The sequence below is a fragment of the Poecile atricapillus genome, chromosome 8, assembly GCF_030490865.1.
Source record: "Poecile atricapillus isolate bPoeAtr1 chromosome 8, bPoeAtr1.hap1, whole genome shotgun sequence".
Classification (NCBI taxonomy): domain Eukaryota; kingdom Metazoa; phylum Chordata; class Aves; order Passeriformes; family Paridae; genus Poecile; species Poecile atricapillus.
In genome coordinates this window covers 20,474,301-20,496,793 of record NC_081256.1, presented here as the reverse complement: position 1 = coordinate 20,496,793, position 22,493 = coordinate 20,474,301, and the positions used below count along the sequence as shown (strand labels likewise).

At 44.3% G+C, this 22,493-nt stretch overlaps 1 protein-coding gene across 3 annotated transcripts in view; it reads right to left on the bottom strand.

Annotated features, from left to right (window-relative positions):
• Positions 1 to 12,803, bottom strand: part of GNB4 (G protein subunit beta 4) — a 30,700-nt gene extending 17,897 nt beyond the window's left edge. Inside the window, exon 1 of one of the 3 annotated variants that reach the window (XM_058844368.1) lies at positions 12,674 to 12,803. The gene's annotated coding sequence lies outside the window, so the exon portion shown is untranslated. Of the gene's footprint in view, positions 1 to 11,496; positions 11,854 to 12,134; positions 12,221 to 12,673 lie in introns of those variants that run through there. The other 2 variants (XM_058844369.1, XM_058844370.1) reach the window with 2 other exon arrangements.
• Between the last annotated feature and the right edge of the window lie 9,690 nt (positions 12,804 to 22,493).

Sequence of the window (22,493 nt, the reverse complement as noted above, 5' to 3'; positions counted from 1 at the left end):
GGGATTTTTCCTTTTTTTTCAAGCACTGTTTTCATGTACCCACAGGAAGCTACAGAAATTGAGTGGGTGGGAGGAAGCTCTCAGGGATGCATTTCCAGATTCACACCAACTCTGCAAGCAGCATCTCTGAACTCCTGTTGAACTCCTGTGGGAACATCTTACTGATGTCACCAGACTCACACCAGCAACACAGGAAGATAAGCACGTGCTCAGAAGCTTGGAACTCATGGAAGTATTTGTGTCTGTTTTAACACTTCTGATGCTCCAGCAGTATGGCTAAAGAGAGGCAGCTATGTGCAAAGACCATTACCCAGACTAGATTTACTTGCTGCAATATTGTTTCTAAGCCAACCAGTGAGGTGACCAGTGAAGCACAGAACACTGAACTGAGATGCTTCAGATGAACTGAACTCTGTCAAAGCAGAGGCTGCATCCTACAAACCTGTCCTCACTGCAGAGAAGCAAGACACCACCACAACCTTGAAGTGTGCTACCAGGCATCAGGTAAACAACTTGGGTTTTATCAGATTAAATGCTGGGACTGCTTTGGCAGGGCTTACAAGGGTTGCCAAGAACAGAGGTGATCTCTGTGTTGCAGATTCTTCCTCATACAAATTACTGAAAACCTCAGTGGATTCACCACCTACCAGTACTAGGTTGCTAAGGACATGATGCCTGCTCACTCTTCCCTCCAAGATCAAAATACTGCAGCCTGGAAGGAGTGAAGCTTCACAGCCTGGAAAAATGTTTATTCCAAATATGAATTTCCCCAGAAGCCCAGCTGTACCATGCTCAGTCATATACACAGCAAAGCCATCAGCTCTCGCACCTCTATGGGCAGAAAGAGTGAATGGGGATTCCCTCTGCCATCTCAGGAGACTGCAGGTAAAGTGATGTCTACTTCCCTGACTTAGTCATAGTTTTAATAAATGTTGAATCAGAGAAAAAAATATTCTGAGTTTACTCAGATGCAGAATACTTGTGGTATCTGCTTTTGAGCATTCAGAAGTAGCACCTCGGATGAAAGAGGTGGGATGCTTCTCTTTAAATACAACTCATGATGTGCACAATGTACTATGAACAGTTCCACCTGCTGAGGCCTTGAGGGGAAGAGCAGCAGGACAAGGAAGAACCTTTTGGTACCTTTTGTAGCCAAAGGTGTGCCACTGCAGGACACCCAAACCAGGAGGAAATGGAGTCAAGGACATGAGATGCTTCCATCAGAAGCAACAGCACAGGGAGCTGGTGAGCACTGACTGGTGTAGCCAGGGAGGCACATCCTTGCCCTCAGTCATTTCTAGGCTGAACTGCACCTCAGTGCAATTCCTCCTCAGTGGACTTGTACAAGTGAACTTACTGATACAAAAATAAAGTGCCTCCCCGGGCAAAAATAATTAACTAAGTCAGATTCCACAGTATATCCAGTGCCAAGAAAGCCACTGCCAGGCTTGAGTGCTCCACAGATAAATTGCTCCTTACAACTGTTCCTGATTCAGTAGCAGCATCATTTGCTAAGAGTTTAATTCTTTGTTATACAGGCAGACAGTGACAAATTACCTCAGGGTGTTGTCTCCAAATTACTCTCTCTGCAACCTGTGGATTCAAAACTTTGTGGCTAGAAAAACATGATTTTCTCTGCAAGAGTTACTAGAGAAGTGTAAATATGCCCCTCCCCACAACAAAGGTTTGCTATTTTTGTGCCAAATATACAGAGATTAAAGGGACTGCAGAAAAAAAAAGTCTGTTTGACTGAATTCTTAAGAGCTATCAGAGTTATTTAAGAATTTCACTTTGTATCAAAAAATCAGTCCCTTACAACTGAAATAAGTGCTTACCTACATGTATCAACCTCAGGTATTGAGATCTCAAAGTGATCAACAGACCGGAGGAGAAAGGAGGTTTCACATGGCTTTCACATGATCATCCCTACTAGTGATCACACAGGTGGCTAAACATAAGGAATGCTAACTATAGAACTTTACTAAATATAGGGGAAAGACACCAAGAAATACTCCAGAAATACCAGGGAGATACGCTGGTAACTCACAGACACTGGGGCTGTGGACTGGGCTCTGAAGCTGAACCCTGCCAGCGCACACAGACCAACACTTTATATATTCAGGATATGCCAGAGAAGATTTTGATAAAACATTTCTTCATTTAGTGACACTAAACAAGACTTTGGCAGATTTCCCCAGGCATTAATGTCTCCCCAAAGCCATGAATAGAGAAGAACAGAAGGAGGTTTTATCTTACAGCCTGAAGATAATGGATTTGACATATTCAAAATTTACAAACTTGGACACAGTGGACAAAGCCCTACATCAACTGAAATCTCTGCCTGAACAACAGTCATTTAAAGTAAATGCATTAATGCTGTGCTGCAGCTACAAACCTTCATATATAGTAACTATTTCAGGTGGAATTTTACATAATGTATTTTCTACGGTAGAGCTGTTTGAGAACCACACACTCAGCTCTCCAATGAGGAAAATGAAATATTTAGTGGCTTTTTTTACTACACTTTGGCCCTATGCTGCCTCTCCTTTGTTTCTCAGAGACCTTTTCCAGCTATCCATTCTCCCAAGATTTCTTTGTTCTGACTTGTAGCAGCACTGCATCAATACACAAAGACAACAAAGCAAGGAGCATTTCTACTGGTCAGCTAATACTTGAATCCCAGGAGAATAATGCTGGGATAACTTGAACTAACAGTATATAAGGGCTGTAATTGCCCTATTGTGTACCATGGTATTTATCTCACCTCTCAAATCTCTTAAGTGCATCTCCCTCCTTTATCCTTAATGTATGTTGTGAGGAGTGCACAAACTGCAGAACATCTTACACACATCAGTTAAGTAAGAAAATAATGGTTATTCCCTCAAAAGATGGTTACAATTTAGAAAATAAGCCTGGAAATCCTAACTGAATCTTTTAAGATTTTAAAATGTTCATTCTGTCAGAAGGAATTAATTGCCTGATTGCCAATTAATTGCTCTGATTTCCGATCCCCAGGCAGATGCAAAGGAGAGTTCTCCCATGCTCAGGGCCTCTGGTCTCCCCAAGAAGAAAACAGGAAGCAGCCTGGGTGTGACCTCGCTCACTGAGGTCAGTGCTATTGTTGCACTTCTGCACATTTTGGAAGTGTTTTAAAGTGATATGTCTCCATTATAGCTTTGGTACAAAAACAGGAAATAATCAACCAACGCCTCTCAAGAGGAAGGGTATGAGTAGAACTTACTTAAACACCCATTCCTCAAAGAGATCCCATCCCCAATTTGAAGGGATCGATGAATGTGTGTGCTCAAAACTGCATGGACAGCTGGAATGGAGAAGTCACAAGAGAGACTCCAGCACTGCAAATGAGTGGGATTCAAGTCCCACCTCTTGGTGTGCCCACACGTCCTGAGAAGTTTCAGCAGGAATACAACCCCACCCACCAACCAGGTGGCAAAAGCAGTTTCAAGGCAATATTGCTCCTTCCTCCGTCTGCCAGAACACCTTGGACCTACTGATCACAAAGAGCAGAAATATGTGTCATTTTATACACATGTACACACTCAGCCAGGGATTATAACAGGACTTTGAAATAAAGCCTGCCATATCAGAACACTTCTATTTAGCACAAGAATTACTTGGAGTTATGAACAGAATATAAACCTCTGCATTTGCCTTCAGACTTGCGCAGTGTAAACATCAGCCTTGAATGTTTTTCAGCCGCAGAGGGGAGCAGAGGAAGCAGCAGCTCCAGCACGTCCCGCGGTGCTGCCACGTCTGGAAGCCATCGCTTGGCTCATGAAGAGCGAACCCACACGGGCTGGCCTGGAACTGGGTCATCTTCAAGGTCCCCTTCCAACCCAACCACTCTGTGCTTCCACAGGGACCAGCCCCAGCACACCAGGGCACGGCCCATGTTGGGTTTTCGGTGACTGGTTTGATTACGGTTTCCATGGAGGACAAACAGACCAACAAACACTGACCTTGCTGACAGCAGTCAGAAAACAGACAAAGGAAATCAGTTTAGAAATTAAAGTGAAGTGATTCTTAAGTTTACTGTTTAAAAAACATTGCTGACTTGAGACTGTTACCCTTCATTTGGCTGACAGCTCATGAGACTGGTGTCTTAAGCTCAGAGACAGGAGAGTTTATTTCTAAGACCCAAAGCCAAGTCTAAAGTCTAAGCCAAGTACATTCATAAAACACATACAGAAAGGCCTTACTCTCCCTTAACCAACACACACTAGATTCTAGAAAATAAAGCCTCAAGAAATTCAGTGTTAAGCATAAGGCTGAGAAAAGCACAGGAAGGAAGGAATTTTTTAGTCATGAATATTTCACAGTCCAAGAGTGATTTTTCCAAAATTAACATTCTTGCATCTTATATTCATTATGTTCGTTTCCAGGTCAAAATGTTTTGGTACATAAGCACAGATTTATTTTTATCACACTCGCTGCAAACAGAACTTCATGTGAAATTCAAATTATGGTGTCTTTAGTGACTATAATAACGACTCCCCAGTAAAAACTTGGTTCACTGACCTCAGGACACTCCATCACTGAACATATTATTATTGGTTTTTCAATTCAAAACATGTAAGAGATGGCAAGAAAGATCTTAATGAAGCAGAAAGATATAACCCTAAGTAAGAAGACAAAGATGGTTCCAGTCCAATTTCTTCCTTGGGGACAGACAGGTGGACACACATATGGAGTGAGCTGAGGGCTTTTGTCTCTTCAAATACCCAGCCATACCCACAAGCTATTTTAACATTTTAGTAGGAAAAATGTACTGCAGAGTGACAATTCAAAGTCATTCTGAAAGACCCTCATTTACATTTTAATCCATCTCTAAGCAAGTTTGACTTTGGATTTTTTTCGAGGGGCTAATGCACTGGTATTTACTGAAGTGGCATCACGTAGGGCCAAGCAGGGCTATGCATATAAAATCTGGTCTGGCACCTACAGGCATAAAAGATTACTGAAGCAGCCTCCTGTTATCTGAGAGTGAGCAGACTGCACAGTGTGCATAAAAAGCACCAAGTGCACAGAAAATTTTAGGTTTAAAGTCAGTGGAGAAGATACACATTAAGAGAAGCTATAGTGTCTACAGGATAAGTGCCTCCATTCAGCTCGGATGGCTGTTCACTCGCCTGCAATAATTTCTGACTGACAGTTTTTGAAAGCGGAGCATTCTCACTCTCCTGAGGAGCAGAAAGCCCAGCAGTACCAGTTACACACACACTGCATCCTTTCAAACCATCAGCTCGGGAGAAGCCATGCATTTGATGGCTACAGGGTCCCCAGCACCCTTCCCTCCTCCCCATCCAGCACCACACGCACTGCCTTGGTACTGCAGTCACAGCCAGGCATTATGTGCTGCACATCCCCACGCAGCTGAACACAGCTTACAGCTGCACCCTTTCACAGCAAAACAAGGCAATACAAACATTTGCACTTTTTCAATACCAATTATCCAAAGGTCAGATAAAACTACTGCCCTCAGGTCTAATTTTAATTTTGGTTTTGGTTCACAATACATTCCTGGTCAATTACTTGTGATTTGAAGCCACAAAAATTAAGTTCTCTTCCAGACTAGAGTTCAGGCTACCTTAGTAAGCTTTTTTAGAAAAGTGAGGCTTTTTGAGATTCACATTTATATGAATGCATATACTTGAAAAAAACCTCACACTACTGAATGATCAGAAATCCAGTGCTAGAAAGTAAAAACCCTATCTACTGTTTTTTCACCCCTATTCCTGCAAATATGGGATTAAGAGTACAGGGGCTGTGTAGCTACTTCTGATACCATTTGTGATGAGACTGATATATCCAATCTATACTCCTTGGAATTGTTTTTGATGTTCCTTAAGCAGTAATGTCTGTTTTCAAACAGTCATTTACTAAAGAAGATCCAACATCCAATATTGAAGAAAGAAGTTACGTTAAGGAAATCAGTAGCACTGTGTTCCTATCTGCACACTTGCAGGGTTCTCAAAACAAAAGCTGTCTTTGTAGAAGTAATTTTTAACTGGTCCAAAACCAGAAATTACCAATCTGCCTGGAAAGAAAATGGCCCTAGATGAAGTTTCCAACAGAGGAGTATAGAAAAGAAACAAACTGCTGCTGCAGAGAAGTACAATATTGATTCCCACTTGTAGTAGTCTTCCACAAAGCACAACTTTTTTATTTTTTATATGATAACTTTTTTATGAACACATGATGCTAGATTATAAATAGCAGAACTCTCCTGTGAAGACAAAGCCTAAGGTTATAGACAAGAATAATCAGTCAGGCACCATGGCCAGGAGAGAGCCCTTGGCTCCACAACCTGCTTTGCTCAAGGGTCTTTCCAACGCACTGGAACTTCTGTTGCTGTAAATGCTCCCTGCATGTCTCAGCCATGGTGAGCCAGGACAGCAGCTCAGCTGAATCCCTGTCTGTTCTACCCTCACCACAGAGCAGTCACCGATTCTGGAAGTCTTTTGGGTTTAATGCTTGAGATACACATTCCACCACTTGAGTTTTGCTCAGCAGTGGTGACTGATGGATTGGTAAAACTGGCTAAAGGCTCTTCAGCTCCTCCTTCCAGAAGCTACATGCCAAGCACAGAGATGCCTGACTCAATGAAAATGCAAACACAGCCACAGCCCTGAAACTCTGCAGCAATTCAACTGTTTGCTAAGGTTGTTGGTCTTTCAGCTCTCATCCTGCCAGTTACCAAAGCTCTATAATCCAGGGCCATGAGGTTTCTGTAGAGATTGAGAACACAAAATTCCTTGAGCTTCTGAAGCAGCACCACCAGGAAAAGTCAACTTTCTTCACTCCATCCCTTTTCAAAGTGCTTTTGATGCCCATCTACCCATATTTTAAGAACATCAAACAGATGAGCAAGGAAAAAAATGCCTTAATGACTTCCCATCTCCAGCTACCTGACCTTCCAAATTATCTGCTTTTTCCTGAAGTGTAAGCAACTGCAGTGGAGCGCTCACATCATCAAATACTCATTTGCAGGACATTTACTCTGGACTAGTATTTTATTTTTATTTTGCTGTATAAAAATAATTGAATAATCCAGCTCCCTCTTTTGGGATGCTTCCAAGACAAAAGAGGAGTTTCCCCTTTCCTGGTGCATATCTAAGAAATTAAGATTGTGTTTGTAGCACCAAAGCCACAATTTTGCTTCTGGGTCATCTCATTCTCCATACTTTTAATTAGTTTTGTATTTAGACACCTTGTATTAAAACTTGTAAAAGCAATGAAGCAGTTTCTTGTCCAACACGTGTCAGTGAGATTGAGAACAGGCACTCACTATCCTATAAAAAGCTGTAACACTTCCCTGAGGACCACTGCTCCTCTCTCCTGAGATCATCAGGAGCATACAACCCCCCTGCTATGTCCTTCCTACCATTCAATGGAAGGAAAATGGTACGAACATCATGATTAATTTCTTGAAATTCTAGGGCATCTGGACTTAATGCTGTCATGGAAACTTTGCTGTGCTGGTTTTTTAATTCTGCTTTATCGTGCCTAATGTCGAGACTACAACAAAACTTGATCAGATCTTTCCACCAGCACCGTGCAAAAGCAAAGGGAAGGGCTCTCCTCAACAGCAGCACAAGATAAATACATGGTCCTAAACCTAATCCATAATTTTTGGAGGGAGAGAAAGCTTTTATATAATTTAACTACCTAAAACCTAGTGTACTCCAGTTTACTAATTTTTAGTACCTTGGCATTACATTGCACTGTCAAAATCTTTAAGTCAAATCATCAGCACTGACCAAAATCACTAGGTACACAATTAATTTAAGTGTGTGAAATCAGATTTTGACAAGCATAACATCCACACATGGAATCTGAGTATTTTTTTCAGCACAGTAACAACTAAGCTCAACTTAAATCAAGAACTGAAAGAAGAAAAATGTCTTCCTTTATCAAGCTAGGAATAAAACTGTTTTATATGAACAATCACCTAAAGCAACCAATTATGACAAAAGGGTCACTAGAAAAATAATCAGATCAAATATTTCTTTTAAACAGACTAATTTTAAATATCACATTTCAACAATAAATCATAAAAGAGCGTCTTTAATTTTAATGCAAGACTCCAAATGCACAAAAATACCACACAAATTGTGTTTCAATATATAAATATAAAATTACACAAGTGCAATTTATGCTAGAAAGAATTTTATATATATCAGGAAAAACATATACAAAAAATAATCCAACAAGAATTAAATCAGGTTATCCTGAAACCACTTGGATGCTCTGTGCTAGACTAGATGCAGACCACCTGAATTAATACCTGCATGATGAAAACAAACCAGGCAGGTCCAAGAGTTCCCACTGCTGATTGCAATGAGGTGATTTGTTCTTGTAAAGCAGCCAAGACAGTCACTGAAAGCAGCTCCAAGACCAATCTCATTTAAAAAGCACATTCAATCCCAGGATTGATTTTATGATTTCATTTTGTTCTCCTCCCAACCCCATTTGAAAATTAAAACCTTATAAAATAATTTCAATGTTAACATTACTCAGCTCTTTTAATGTTTCAAAACACTGGGATTCACAATGACTCAAATATTTGGCTTACAATGAAAATCCATATGATTAATATTTGTCTCAGATCTAATGTAACAAGGAGGGGGAAAATACTTCTTGTAAACTGTCAAACTTGTTTTGCCCCAAAGAACTAATTTTATGTAATTGGTGGCACTTGAGAGGGCCTTTTGCTCTACAATACAATCAGGCACTTCCATCTTTCCCCTTCTTTCCAGTTTAAGCTCTTTTAGAAGGAAGAGATTGCAAGAGTTACAGTAACTGAATCGAAATTTGGCTTGGTATGTGTCAGCATTTCACAAACTTTTGGAAGCTGAGACACCTGAAAGGAAATGCAACCATCTTCAGTGAACTGTATAAATATTTGCCAGCCAATGTCCATCTGCACTTGTGTTAATTCTGGCTTTCACAAACCCTCAGGCCAGCTCTCTCCATGGCATCGCCCCACAGCGACTCACAATGATCTGCACATCCAGTACCACTGCTGGCATCCAGGCTGACATTCACCCAAAGCATTCAGAAGTTCCCCTCTTGCCCTTCTGTTTCAGGCTCTCTGCAAAGACAGTTCTGTTCTTCAAACACTGCTGAAGACACGACCCCAAGCCTGAACAGTGCCATCCTTTTATTTAAAGCTGCAGCTTAGTGCAGCCCTGCCTGTGCTAGGCAGAAAGCTCCATGGAGCCCTCTGCACTGAGATCAGGTACCAAAGCACAGCCTCAAGAGAACAGCACACCTTCTGCGTTTTTCAGGAGAGTTTGCTTTAGTTCTCTTTCAGATCTTTCACGTAAATTCCATTACAAAACTCTGGGTTGCAAAACACAGAAGTTTCATACAAGAATGAAACAATAACAACTAAATTTAATTACACACTTCAGAAGATGAAGTAAGTGACAGGTCTGCATCCAATTAGAAAAGAGAAAAATTTTGGTGGAACTTAAAAAATGTTTTCTTGATTAGCAATACTATGTGTACTTTCTAAACAGCTGGTTCCAGGCACTTGGGAGCTGCATTAATCTGAGCACTGATATTTCCAGACAGTGTTAAGTACGAAACACAATCACTGCATTATCACTGTCCCAAAGTATTTACATTCTAGGAGCATGCACTGCACGTCAAGCTCGGAGATTCTGAATTTCTTAATAGCATTTCAAAGTGACTTCTGAGATATAAAAAAATAGAAATGACTGCCTTCAGTAACACAGTTATAAATTAGAGACTCTGGCAGAAAAGCGAGTAACTGAAGAAGATCACGTCTCTACTTACTGTGAGGATTTTTTTATTTTTTATTCACCTTCAAAAATCTTATAATAATTCATAAATTTTGTGCCATTTCTTCAAGTTCCATATTGGTCCAGGAGAGAACTACACAGATCTATATTCAAAAGTTTTTAATTTTTGCAAGGTTTTCTAGTGAGGCTTTTAAATCCTACATTTCTCCTAATTTTGAAAATTAAAATACTTGGACAAATTAAATACATGATGCACTAGTCCTCAACTAAGCAACATGAAAATACAATTGAAACTTTCATTATCCAACATAGATGTAACACATGACATTTGTAACCAATGATTTTTTACTTAAGATTTAAATGACCTGAACAGTTAATCAAGACCAGCTTTCCAAGCACTCGGGAAAGGGCTGAAGTAGAGACAGAGCAGCAGCTATTTGATGTAGCACTTTAACAATACAGAAGAGAGAAGACACATCTGCAACCTGAAGCTCAATTTTTCCATGATTAATAAGTGAAAGGTACATACTATACACTATTATAGCAGCCTTAGTTCTCAGCCTATTAATCTGTATAACTCATCTACATTATCCACTGTGAAAACTTCTCATTTTAGAGAAATAATAATTCAAAATATAGTCTGCCAGACAGACACACAGCGAGACATATCCATATACCTACGATCTCCCTCATTTCCCTAGCCCCTTCTTGCAAGATAACATCAGCCTGTTCTCCTGAAGCACAAATTAACTTAACCACAGCTATCACGCTTAAAAATCACAAACAAACACTGCAAAAACCCACTGAAGATTCCCATCCCATTAAGAGACTTTCAGGACTGTGTGTGCTTGTCATGTGGTTTGTTTCATCTTAATTTGTTGATACAGTTACTATTCCTGTTAGCAGGGCTTCAGACTTCCCCCAGCTCTAACCAGTAATTTCATCTCCTGGTGCTGACACTTCATTGTCAGGTTAGTGACCATCTTTTACATCACTTCCCATATTTCTAACAGAAGTCAGGAAGCAGCTTCAGGTTTTCCCCTGAGCACTCCCATGACTTTGCAGACTCACATCCCTTCTATTCCTACAGGAACAGTTTTCATCTCTCCCTGAGCTTTCACAGCAGGTTTTAGAGGCTGATACCTGTCTCCTCTCTCTGCACCATTTTGCCATCCTTTCCCCTTCCTTCCCCAGTACTCTCCAGTCAGCAGAGCAGCATCTACTCTGTTGCTTCAGAAACTGATTATACCTAATTAAATTAAGCACTTTTTTCCTCAGCTCATACTTAGCTTTGAGACTTACCCTGCTTCTATTTCAGAACTGAAAACCATCCTGGAAAATCATGTACTTTCCGAGCTACAATAACCAGTCTAATAAAAGACAACATTCTCAGCTGTATAATTAGCAGGAGGGAACGGATCAGAGGCTAATTTTGCAATACTTCAGATAATATTACAGCATAAACTAGTCAACCACATCTATAGTGGGTAGCAATTTAGATGCTTTTCACAATTTCCAACAGAAATCAAACTAAAAATTAAAGAAGACAATAATCTCAGCAACAAGTGCAAAAGTAAAAAAGCAGATTTTTAAAAAAGTAAAACAAATCTGCATGGGGAAGCAAGCAGTACGTACAAAGTATGACAGGAAAAGCACCTAATGACTTTGCACTTTTCCTAAAGACAGGGAGCACCTTCCGATTCACCTTTGCCACAACAGTCTCGCAAGGCATGCGAGTCACAGCCCCTCTTCACAAAGCCGATTCATGGAATGCTGAAAGCCAAAGGAGGGTTGGGTTGCTCCAGCCGGGTACAGACCCGAGAGCGGAGCTTCCCCACCTGCTCCCCCAGCCTGGGAGCCGCCTGTTGCCGCCGCAGCTCAGAGAGGACCCCAAGTGCCGGTGCAGCCCACGCTGCTGGTGGCCGGAGCGCTCCGCACGCCCCGTGCCCGGCCGGCACTGCCCGCCCCGGGCCGTCCCTGACCCCCAGCAGCTCCGCCCGGGCCCCGGGGACCCCGCAGCCCCGGCTGTGCCACCGCCGCCTCCGGACCGGCGGCACCGGGGGTCGCTGCCCCCGCCCCGCCCGCTCCTCCGCTCCCAGCCCGGGGTACCGAGCCCCTCCCTCCCGCACCCTCCGTCTCCGGCACCACCTCGGGGACCCTCCGCGGCTCTGCCCCGGCCCCTCCCTTTCCCGCGGAGCCCGGGCGCTGTGCCCGCGCTCCGGGGCGGGCGGGACGGCACCGGGTGATGCCGCCCGCCCATCCCACCGCTCCCGGCGGGCTCCGGGACCGCGCCCTCGCCCCGCGGCATCCCCGGCCCCTCTCCCTGCCGGGGGCTTCACCTGCCGGGGGCTTCACCTGCCGGGGGCTCAGGGCGCTGGGGCCGCTGCCGGCGGCGCCGCCCGAGCACTGCCTCCCTCCCGTCCCCCCCAGCGCTGCGGTGGTGCCGCCCATGCCCCCCCCAGCGCCGCGGATGGGGCCGCCCAAGGGGCGGGGCGGGCGCGGCGCTCCCGGGCGGCCCCGCGGGGGCAGCGCCGGACGCGGCACCGGGACCTCCCCGGGACCCTCTCCGGGACCGGCGAGCCCCGGCCCGTCCCGCTGGGGCCAAGCCCATCCCCGGGCTCCGCGGCCTTGGCGGGAAGCGCACTGGAGCCTCCCGCCCGCCAGCAGTCCCGCGGGAGCGGCCGGCGCTGCCGCCGCGCCGGGAAGCGCGGCCCGCGGCCACGCGCGGCCCCGCCCGGCCGAGGCTCCCCGGCCCCGGCGTGGCGAGCGGAGCCACGGCGGGACCGGGCACCGCCCTGGGGCGTCCGCGCGGAACCGCGGGAGACGGGCAGAGCCGCCCACGGGCAGAGCCCGGCCGCGGGGACATCCCCGGGCGGAGGTACCTGCGGTGTCCGAGCGGCCGCGGAGCGCGGTGTCACCGAGCCGCCGCCATGGCGCTGCTGGGGCGGGAGCGGCTCCGCCCCGCCCGCATGGACCGGACAACGTGACGGGCCGTTGCCATGGCAGCGCTGCGTGACGTCAGAGCGCGCACAGCGCCACGCCCCCTGCGGGCGGGGCTTCTGTCACCCCGCGTGTGACACCCGTGAGGGAGCCGGGGCGGGGGCACGGGGTCCGGACACTGTGGGTGACAGCCCCGAGTGGTGGTGGGACCCCAGGGCATGGACCGAAAGGAGAGGGTCGCTAGGGAATGGAGAGCTGACGTGGGGCCCTGAGATTTCACCTGAGGGTGGGACCCCTGGGAATGGGGACTTGGGACACTGGGAGACATCAGTGACATTGGAGATGTCTCCCATCCAGAGATGGGGGTGCAGGGAGCACGACATGGGTGGTGGGAACCTGTGGAGAGCAAGGGTGGGAGTGGGGATGGGAACGTGGGATGTGGGGACCCTGTGGAGCCGAGGGGAGCACTGGCTTCCCTGAAGCCTTCAACTTCCTGAGCACCCCCAGGCAGGCAGCCCCTCTGCTGCCCCCAGTATTCCATGGCTGATGCTCCACTGGAGTGGCCTGGGGAGGGACCTGGGGGGGCTCAGCCTGGAGAAAAGGGGGCTCAGGGTGACAGTACTGCTCTCCACAACTCTCCCAGCCAGGTGGGGTCAGGCTCTGCTCCCAGGGAACAAGCGACAGGATGAGGGGACAGTCTCAAGCCACGGGATGTTTAGGTTGGACGTTCCTTCCATTTGAAGAAGGAATTTCTTCAAAGAAAGGGATTGAGGATGGTGGTGGCATCAATGTCCCTGGAGGCATTAAGAACTTTAAGGAAAGACTGGTCGTGGCACTCGGTGCCATGGTCTGGCTGACACGGTAGTGTTCAATCATCGGCTGAACTTGATGACCTCAGAGGTCTTCTCCAACCTAATGATTCTGTGATCAATTAAAGTCCTATCTCCCCCTCAGCACGCAGCAGGGTGTGGCATTTCTCTGTGGTTAGTAGCAAGGACTGACTCCACTGAACTTTGCAGATAAGTCATGTGGGGAAAAAAGTGGTGTTGAATGAGTACTCAGATCCTGTGTGTTCTTCACAAAGCTGCAATCCCACATCCCATAATGGTGCAGCTCTCCTCACATCAGCATGTGGAAGACACAAACCATCAGGGGCTGACTGCCAGGGGTTTGTCAGTCGTGTTGTGGATGTGTCTGACCATTCCACATCTGATGCTCTTCTTGCAATCAAATTGCCAAGCTACAACCACAGCCAGCCAGAGACCTGGAGAGATGGGATAGCTGATTTGTAGGATGCTCTGGCCACACCTCTGAGTCTCTCCTGCTCCACTGACCCTGATCTCACATTCTACCTGTGGCAGAAGTCAGAGCTTCAGCACAACACAGCATCTGCTCAGCCCTCCAGCATCAACCATGACACACTTGCACCATCCATCTTCTCAGCACAGGTCTGCCACATCCTCAGCAACACAAACTGTTAAGTTTTTTGCAAAATATTTCACATGAGTACCAAAACTTCTGTGAGTAAAGCAATATTTTATCTATTAGTGTGTTACTGATACATGGCTCAGTATTAATGACAGCACGTGCTGGAACATACAGTACATACTGTAATGAAACAGCTCATTGCGTACCCTAAATCAGCCTTAAAAAACATGCACGTTCCCTAACTGACTCAAGCCTATGATTTTAATAGCTCTGTCCTGGTTGCAAAGTCTGTGTTGTGCTTCCCTGCACTGCAATACATCTGTCTTCTGTTTATCCAAAGGACAGATGCCATTCAGCAATGTGTCTACTTTGCATTTAATGAGTGATCACACAGCAAAAATCAACAAGGAATGGGTTTGATTTTGTTGGACCATACTTGAGGAAAATACACATGTCTCAGAGTCATTGTATCACCATATAAGTAACTTAAATCTTTATACAGGGGAGAAACTGGCACAAGGATAGTTCTCCCTTAAAATATGCTTGTTCCCTTACATTCTTCCTAACACAATCTTCAGAACCCTGAGGAGTGATTGGACTGACAAGCTACCATCCCAGAATGAGCACACAATTTCTCATCTTCTGTTTTCAAACAACTCTGGAAAATAACAGGCAGCAAAGAAAGCCCTAGAAAAGTTCAGATGGTATTTGGGTAGTTACATATTATTCAATTACCAGGTTTTGTCCTTCCAGTGCTAACTAAAACATTAAAAATTACATAATTTATCCTTATGACTCATTTGGGAGACAGGGAAGATTCTTCAGTTGCAGGCAGTGAAAATTACGCACACAGGACAGTGTTCTCCACAGGGGAACTCATCCTGCAGGGGTGGCACCGATGTGGCTGTGGTGGTCCAAGGCAAACAGGAATATCTTGTCTTGGACTAACCAATACAAATAACAGCAACTGCCTCTCCTAATAAAATTTCTCTCACCCACTGGGTAGTCAGTTTAGTCATTTATTAGATGAAGTTACAAGTTCCTAATGAAACAGAAATTCCTAGTTCTGCTGGCAGTGTTTTACCACCAGCTTTTCTTCAGTTCAGCTTCTGATCACTGGTTTCACATGCCAAACCCAACTCTGCAAAATCAGAGCTACCCCTAATGGAGCCATTCTTACGCCAGTTCTGCAATATGCTTTGTATTATTTTAGAATTTATATAAGGCATCAATTTGTTCTGCAGTGAAAGAGAAATCTTGGGACACAGTGCCAGATTAGTTTTTAAAATCAATATCCAGATCAGTTTCTCTAACATGTTCCCTTTGAATTATGAGCTACTACAGCCAACGCAGCAACTTTGGTTTCTGATAGATTAAATGCTACTGGAGGCCTACGGTGCTTGGATTCCTGCCCAATGAGTCTGAAACACCCCCGAAGGGAAGGCAGAGGAAGGGAACCTGTTTGGAGATTGTGCTGATTCAGCTGTAACTGAAAGCCTCAGCCAGGATGGCTCCAGCAGCACCTTAAAACACGCTTTTGATGGAAATTTGTGAAACAATGTGTTAGATCAGTGAGTGGGTATGAGGAAGCAATGAGACATTTTCTAAAAAACTTCCCAGTCTGGACAGGGTTGAGGCCAAAAGGCACAAAGATGGACAGGGAGACGTATAAGCTAAATGACTGAAAATACCACCAGAGTCTCTGCATGTCTTTTCTTGTCTCCAGAGAAATGCAGGGTTCACTGTCAGCCTGGTATTTTGCCTGTACCAGAAAATCCCCACACTTCATTAGCCCCTTATCTAATTGCTTCCCAAAACACTTCAGGATACACATGAAGGTGTCATGTTTGCTCAGGAGTCAAGTCAAAGGGAAAAAAAAAAAAAACCATTACTAAGAGACATAGACCCAGAAGGAATCCCCTGCACTGGTGTGACTGAATTACACAACCCCTTTGACTGACTTCAGGAAAACAAAAGAAAAAATAAATTGCTCATTCAGACTTCAGAATTAATTTATTGAAAGGGTGGTCCACTTCCTTGACACCTCTACAGTGGCAAGGCTGGCTTCCTTTTGGGGTTGTTTGTGTCACTCTTCTCCCCACAGCTGCTGCCTTTGCTTTATCCTCTTTCTTTGTTAATGTCTGACAGCTCTTCTGCTATTGCAGTCTGCAGCTCTTCAGGTGAGATGTGCTAATCTACATTTCTTCTCTCTCACTTTGCATCTGTCTTTCCAGATCTAGGAACTAAAATGGCACTTAACCCCTTATTAATAAGTCAGCAATCTCACTTCATTTTATCCAAACTTTATGGAGAGCACGATACTTAAAAGTTCACTTAATTTACTGATTTAATTACAGGATTACACATATAATCTTTATATTCTATATACATGATGGAAAACATATCCTCCTTCAGATATCCCCTTAGTTCATTCCTAAATATGACAGCAAAGGTTTTCCGGCTTTACCTTCAATTTCCTGGTTTTACTCTCACTGAAGTCTAGCATTCACTCCTTCCTTCCAGACCCCTCTGCTTTCTCAGGGCACAGCTGGATTGGGACAGATACACTTCCCTCCCACTACTCTTCTGTCTCCCCACAGCTGATGCAGAGTGGCCTTTCACAGCAGCAGCGAGCAGGGATCTCCCTGCACACCAGGTGATGCTCCACATAAAAAGCATCTGAGGTGGAAGTTCAGTTCACATTGTGTCCATGTCTCTCTAGACACCAAAGGAATGTGTAAGGCACCTGCACTGGCTGCTCACCACCAGCTCTGGTCCATGGATCACACTTTAACGGGATAGGTGGAGGGGAACATCCTTGCTGTGTTTTACGAGTGTCCCTGTGCTACCAAAAAGCAGGGAGTCTCAATTTCTAGGGCTGCCAATCCAGCAGGGCCTTTTAGATCCTCATGCTAATTTTCTAATATTTAATTCAAATTAAAAATTAATGAAAAGTAATAAAAGCACAAACCAAGATAATGACAGTAGATGTCAGCGTATTTACTTTTTGAGGTCCAGTAAAACAATTTATCAAGCTACACAGCTGGATCATTGTGCAGCTGCAGGTGACTCATCCTTTTAAGAGAACTGAACAATCATTGAACACTATTTAAATAGAAGAAAGGGGAGTGGGGATATATGGATAGATGCTTTACGTGCAGCCTATATATATGCATGTATTTCTGAATATATTAGTATTTCTTTCAGATAAAATGATGAAGGATACTCGTGGAACCGCTGAAAGTGCTCATTGTAAAAGAACAGTGGCAGAAATCAAAGGGGCTGAAAAAGCCATTTGATCTGTAGTGCTCCTTTCTAAGATCAGTTTGACACTGGGATCAGTCGTGGGTTTCATGTGCTCACTGTAATTTGTAGGGTATTTCACTGATGGAATTTGCATGGTATTTCACCACTGTCTGAGATGACTTGGTGAGGCAAAGGCAAAGCTCATCTCAGTCACGGTGCTTCTGCACATTCTCTGCTGCTGCAGCCCAGCCCACCGGCAAGGATGGCACGTGAGGGCTGAGAAAACTCCACAGTGTTTTAGAAATCCTCTGATTCCTTCTGGAGGGGGAGAGGAGTAAGCAAGCAGAGGAAGGGGAATCTTATTTAAAACCCACACAAAAAATGTAAGAGTCTGCCTACAAATGCCAGACTCAGGGAAAGAAGCCTCACATCAGCTGTAACTCTGGCAGCACCTTTGCTTGCCCTAGCCAGGGAGAAGGCTCCTTTCTACCATGGGTGTGGAATGGTAATAGACACTTCCATAAAGTCCTGTCCACCCAAATGTCACGATGTTGGCTTTCTGCCCCATTTTCAGCTGCAGAGAACAGCAGATGGGAGGGGCAGAAACAACGAAGATCCCTTTTTAACGCTCAGTTTGAAAAATCTTCCAGTCCTTTTCCACCAAGTAGGTCTTCTCCCACTTATTCTGAGCGTGGTGTTTTCTACATCCTCCTTTGAAAATTACACCGACTTTATCATATACCAAACCTAATCCTAACCACCCAGAATTTTACAGTGTGTACTGTAGGGAGCAAAGAAGGACTAATGTGCAGCACGGAGAACAGCAAGTGATCACTTTTTGTGAGTTTTCAATTACTTCCTCAACAAATGAAGAGTATCATGCACATTTAAAGTTGTTTGCCAGGTATAAAGTGTAATGAGTGGAGACAAAGAGAAAATGAATAGTCATGAAAGGGTCTTAACAAAGCAGTCAGTAACTGACATGGGTAGTAAAAGTGTGGAATTAGGAAGAAAGGAGTATTAAAGAAGTATTATTTTGTTCAGTCTGTTTAGAAATTGTTCGGCCTTTTCATGGAACAAGACAGGAAACCTGATCATGAATAAGCATGATCAGGTACATTAATTACCTTCAGAAATTCTTACAAATATAAGCCACTTTCTAACCACAACAAAACCAAACTGCTTTTCACATTTTTAATGGAAGATGCTTGCATTCCACTGCTACCCAATCTTAGGAAATCACAGGTGTAATACTTTTCAGTGTGTGTATCCACACAGTGCCACCCACAAACACATTCACATCCGAAGCCCTGCTGCACACAACCTCAACACTGTCCCCTTGAGCACAGTTCATGGCAGCTTCCTGCAGGCTGCAGAACACCAAGCTCCCAGGTGCCACACTAGCAAATGCTTCGGTGAAGATCAGTAAAATGAACCAAGAATTTAACTCTGTGAATTGCAGTTGCATTACAGTATAGTTCACAAATTCACTTTTGGAATCTAAGCTAACCCTCGGGTGCAGTGCAGCAAGAAATACTGCTGTCAGTGGTTGCATTCAGAATAATTACAGATGTATTTCATCTTCCCCTGGACTGTGAGGCTGAGCTTACATCAAGCTGTCAGCAGTGGTACTCAAGCTTGTAGTTTTGAAGTTTTGCCATTTAACTTACAAAACTTTTGGTACCCGAAGAGTTTTATGGTCACGAATCAGGAAATCTGATAGGAGAGGCTGCGTTTCCAGGTCAGCAAGGATGACAGAGACCATTTTTAGGAAGCTTTTCAGCATAATGCTGCTGCTGGCTCTTTACCTCCATCAGCATCGACAGTGTTGCTCTGACCACAGTCATTCCTGAGGGAAAAGGGATTCAGTTGTGAATTAATGATACTGGAAATGGCACCGTGGAAGAACAAGGTGGAGGAATGACACTGTCTCTGCTGTTATCTGCAACACTTTTATAGGGCTGTAAGTAACATAAAGTTATGTAACAACTGTGCCCTTAACAAACTGCTGTGCCCTGCTGGTGAACACTTATCCAAATTAAACTGGGAAGGGAGGGAATAGACGGAGCATTAAAGAGAGAGTAATTCATACCCTGTGCAATGCCAGTGCAGATCTGCACTGTAGCTATGTCTCAGTAGTTACTAGGATTTGCTACTTGCATATCACACCTGTTAAATGGGCTGAAGAACCCAGAACGTTTGGGAATTTTTCCAGGTTGAAGGCTAAGATGTCTGCGGTGGTTTGGATGTGTGCATCAACAATGATGACTCAACATCTAGAACTAATTCAGAAAGGAAAATGAAGAACAAAGGCTTACTGAGTTTGACTGATAGACATTTTAAGGAGCACATGGAATAAAATACCTGGTTTTACGTGTGTTTTCCTTCAGTCAATAGCACTAAGTAGTTGCACGGTTCTTTTTTGTCAAAGATTTTGAACTGCTCTTCAACTATGAATCTATTTCTCTGGGAAAGTAAGGCACAGAATGGTGTAAACAGCTTGCCAAGCAACCAGTGGCAGAGCCAAAATCTGAATTCAGATTGCGTGCCCACCTGTTTCCTTCTATCCTTGCTGCTGAGCAAGTTACCCAACACGTGAGCTGCTCAGATGGAAGAACAAGCGAGCAAACAAAGGAGTGAAATTAAATACAAGCAGAGTGAAAATGACCAGTATAAGAGACTAAACAAGCAAACTGCAAAAAAAAAAAAATAGTAAAAACATTAGAAAATAAAATTAGAGATTACAATAAAGAAGTAATTTCCATTTTAACGCACGAGAGCTAATGGTGTGCTAATGATTTTCCTCATATACAGAGGGCTTTGGTCCAAAACTCTGAATGAAACCATTCATGCTCTTGTGTGTGTTCTTTACCAGAAGATATCTGTGCTCCTAACCCAAGATGCTCTGATTTCTGTTCCATTGCCAGCCTGTTTTCACTGTGTGTCATCCCCGTGCTGGGGAAGGGATCAGCCTGACAGCTCCCCAGGCTGCTGTTCCCCCTGAGTGCAGGCAAGGAGGCAGCTGCTCCCCCCAGCCTCGGCTCTGCCCTGCCCCAAAACAGCCCTGGCTTGTGAGAGAGTCACTTGGGGACAAGGGCAGTGCTGGCTTTTGTGACTCTCCTGCTGGAACCGGACCGAGGCACAGCTCACATCATCCATCAGGCTGTGCTGACACGAGAACAGCTCCTGGTCACTCGTGGCCTGGGCTGGGTTGCACTGGGCAGCAGGCCATGAACAAAAAGCCTCTGTGAGCTGCTCCCAGCTCCTCTGAGCCATTCAAGCCCCTGTAACGCAGCAAAAGAAGAGGCAGTTTTTAAAATGAGGCTTCTCACAAATGACAGGGAAGCAGCCGCCCCCGCACACACCTTATTCACTCACGGCTCTGAACTGGCATTCCTTCAAGAGCTGGGATGGGCCCAGAGCTGCTGATTCAAAGACACTTGGAATAAGAACTCAAGATCGAAAGGTTTTTGTTCCTTCCCGGCTTGTTGCTTCTTTCCTTGGCCTGCCCATGCTGAATGTCAATCAGCAGAGCAGTAGCACCTTCGCAAAGAAGCCTCAAGTATCTTGGCAAATACATTAACAAGCAAGTGGAAAAACCCCAAGGTTTCCACTGCTCCAAAGAAGAAAAGGCTGGAGTAGAGTGGTGGAGCTGAATGCTGGACAGGGACAAAGGGTCAGGAATTGATAAAGCTGTACATTCTTGTTTACACTATAGCAGACACAGACGTGTCTTTTCCAGAGAAGATTTCTAAATGATCCTCATAGTGCATCCCACAGCTGATTCTCAGAGACATTTGCCTGGAAAAATTCCCTGGAAAAATTCCCATAAGGAAACTGCCAGAATGAGTTGCTAATTGCACATGCAGAGAATCTTACGTCAAAGTGGCTGTGATCAACCCAGAGTATTTCTCAAAAAAGGCAGTTGCATTTTTATTCAAGTCTCTGCCACCTTATAATTGACAGCTATTTGATGTTCTTGGAATGAGTAACAGCTCAGTTTATTACGAATTTCTTAAATCCTGCAGTTAGGACCAGCCTAAGTGAGCAAACAGAGAAAACTGATTTGAATTCAACAATTTCAAGTCTCCCTCTTTGATGGTCTGATGAAACTGGATCATCTTGATCTTTTGTTACTACTGAATAGCTGGGAATAGGTTTCTTTTGCAACCTGTCAGTTTGACAGCTCCATTTAGAACAGGAGCTGTTTTCCTGATGACTTCCATGTGAAGCTCTAAGTGACTGAGCATTTTATCTTCTCATTTTAGGAAGCAAATGTTTTGTATTTACTATGTTTAACAGCATTTTCAAGGTCAATATAACAGGATATTCCCTACAATCGTTTAAATTATTAATATAGCATTTTGAATTTTAGAAGTAAATAGAATGGTTTTAAGATGGCTGGTTAAATTCTGAGCTCCATTGATTAAGATCCTAAATAAATCCATTCATTTCATGAAATTCATTGCAGATTCAAACACCTATAACAGAGAAGTAACTTTACCTATTTTTTTTTTCAATGCTAAAACAGAAAGAACAAATGAGCACTCAGTAGTGCTAATATGGACTCTAACCTTGTCTCCATTGGGATGTAACAAAAAGATATTTAATCTTTTAGGGCTAAATCATGATCAACAGTGCCTATTACACTCAGAGCAAGTATGAGAAGAAGTTTGGCTGTTCTTGGGATTTCTTCAAGTTTCCTGCAAGGTCCCACCACAGCAGGGAAGTGGAGAGTTGAGCAATAGACCTGGCACATTAACCTCATTGATCCTTTGATTATTTCTGCTAGAAGAAAGACAAATAAATATAGCAAGAGGAATTGGAGAAGTCAGGCCTTGTCAGCTTGTTTGTGCGCTGCAGAAATGAGTAGCTAAGGCAGAAATGGGATAATGTCCCTGCATGATTATCTTCAGACTACCCTGATTAGTGGCAAATAGTAGAGAGCTGGAGATCTATACAAATGTCATTAGATCGAGGGTTGTAATGTGATTTAGTGACGTGGCTGCGGTGGTAGCTGGTTCCCTTGACACAGCAAAACAGATGGTGTTTTAGCAGTGTTGGTTCACCGCTGTGCTAAAGAGCAAG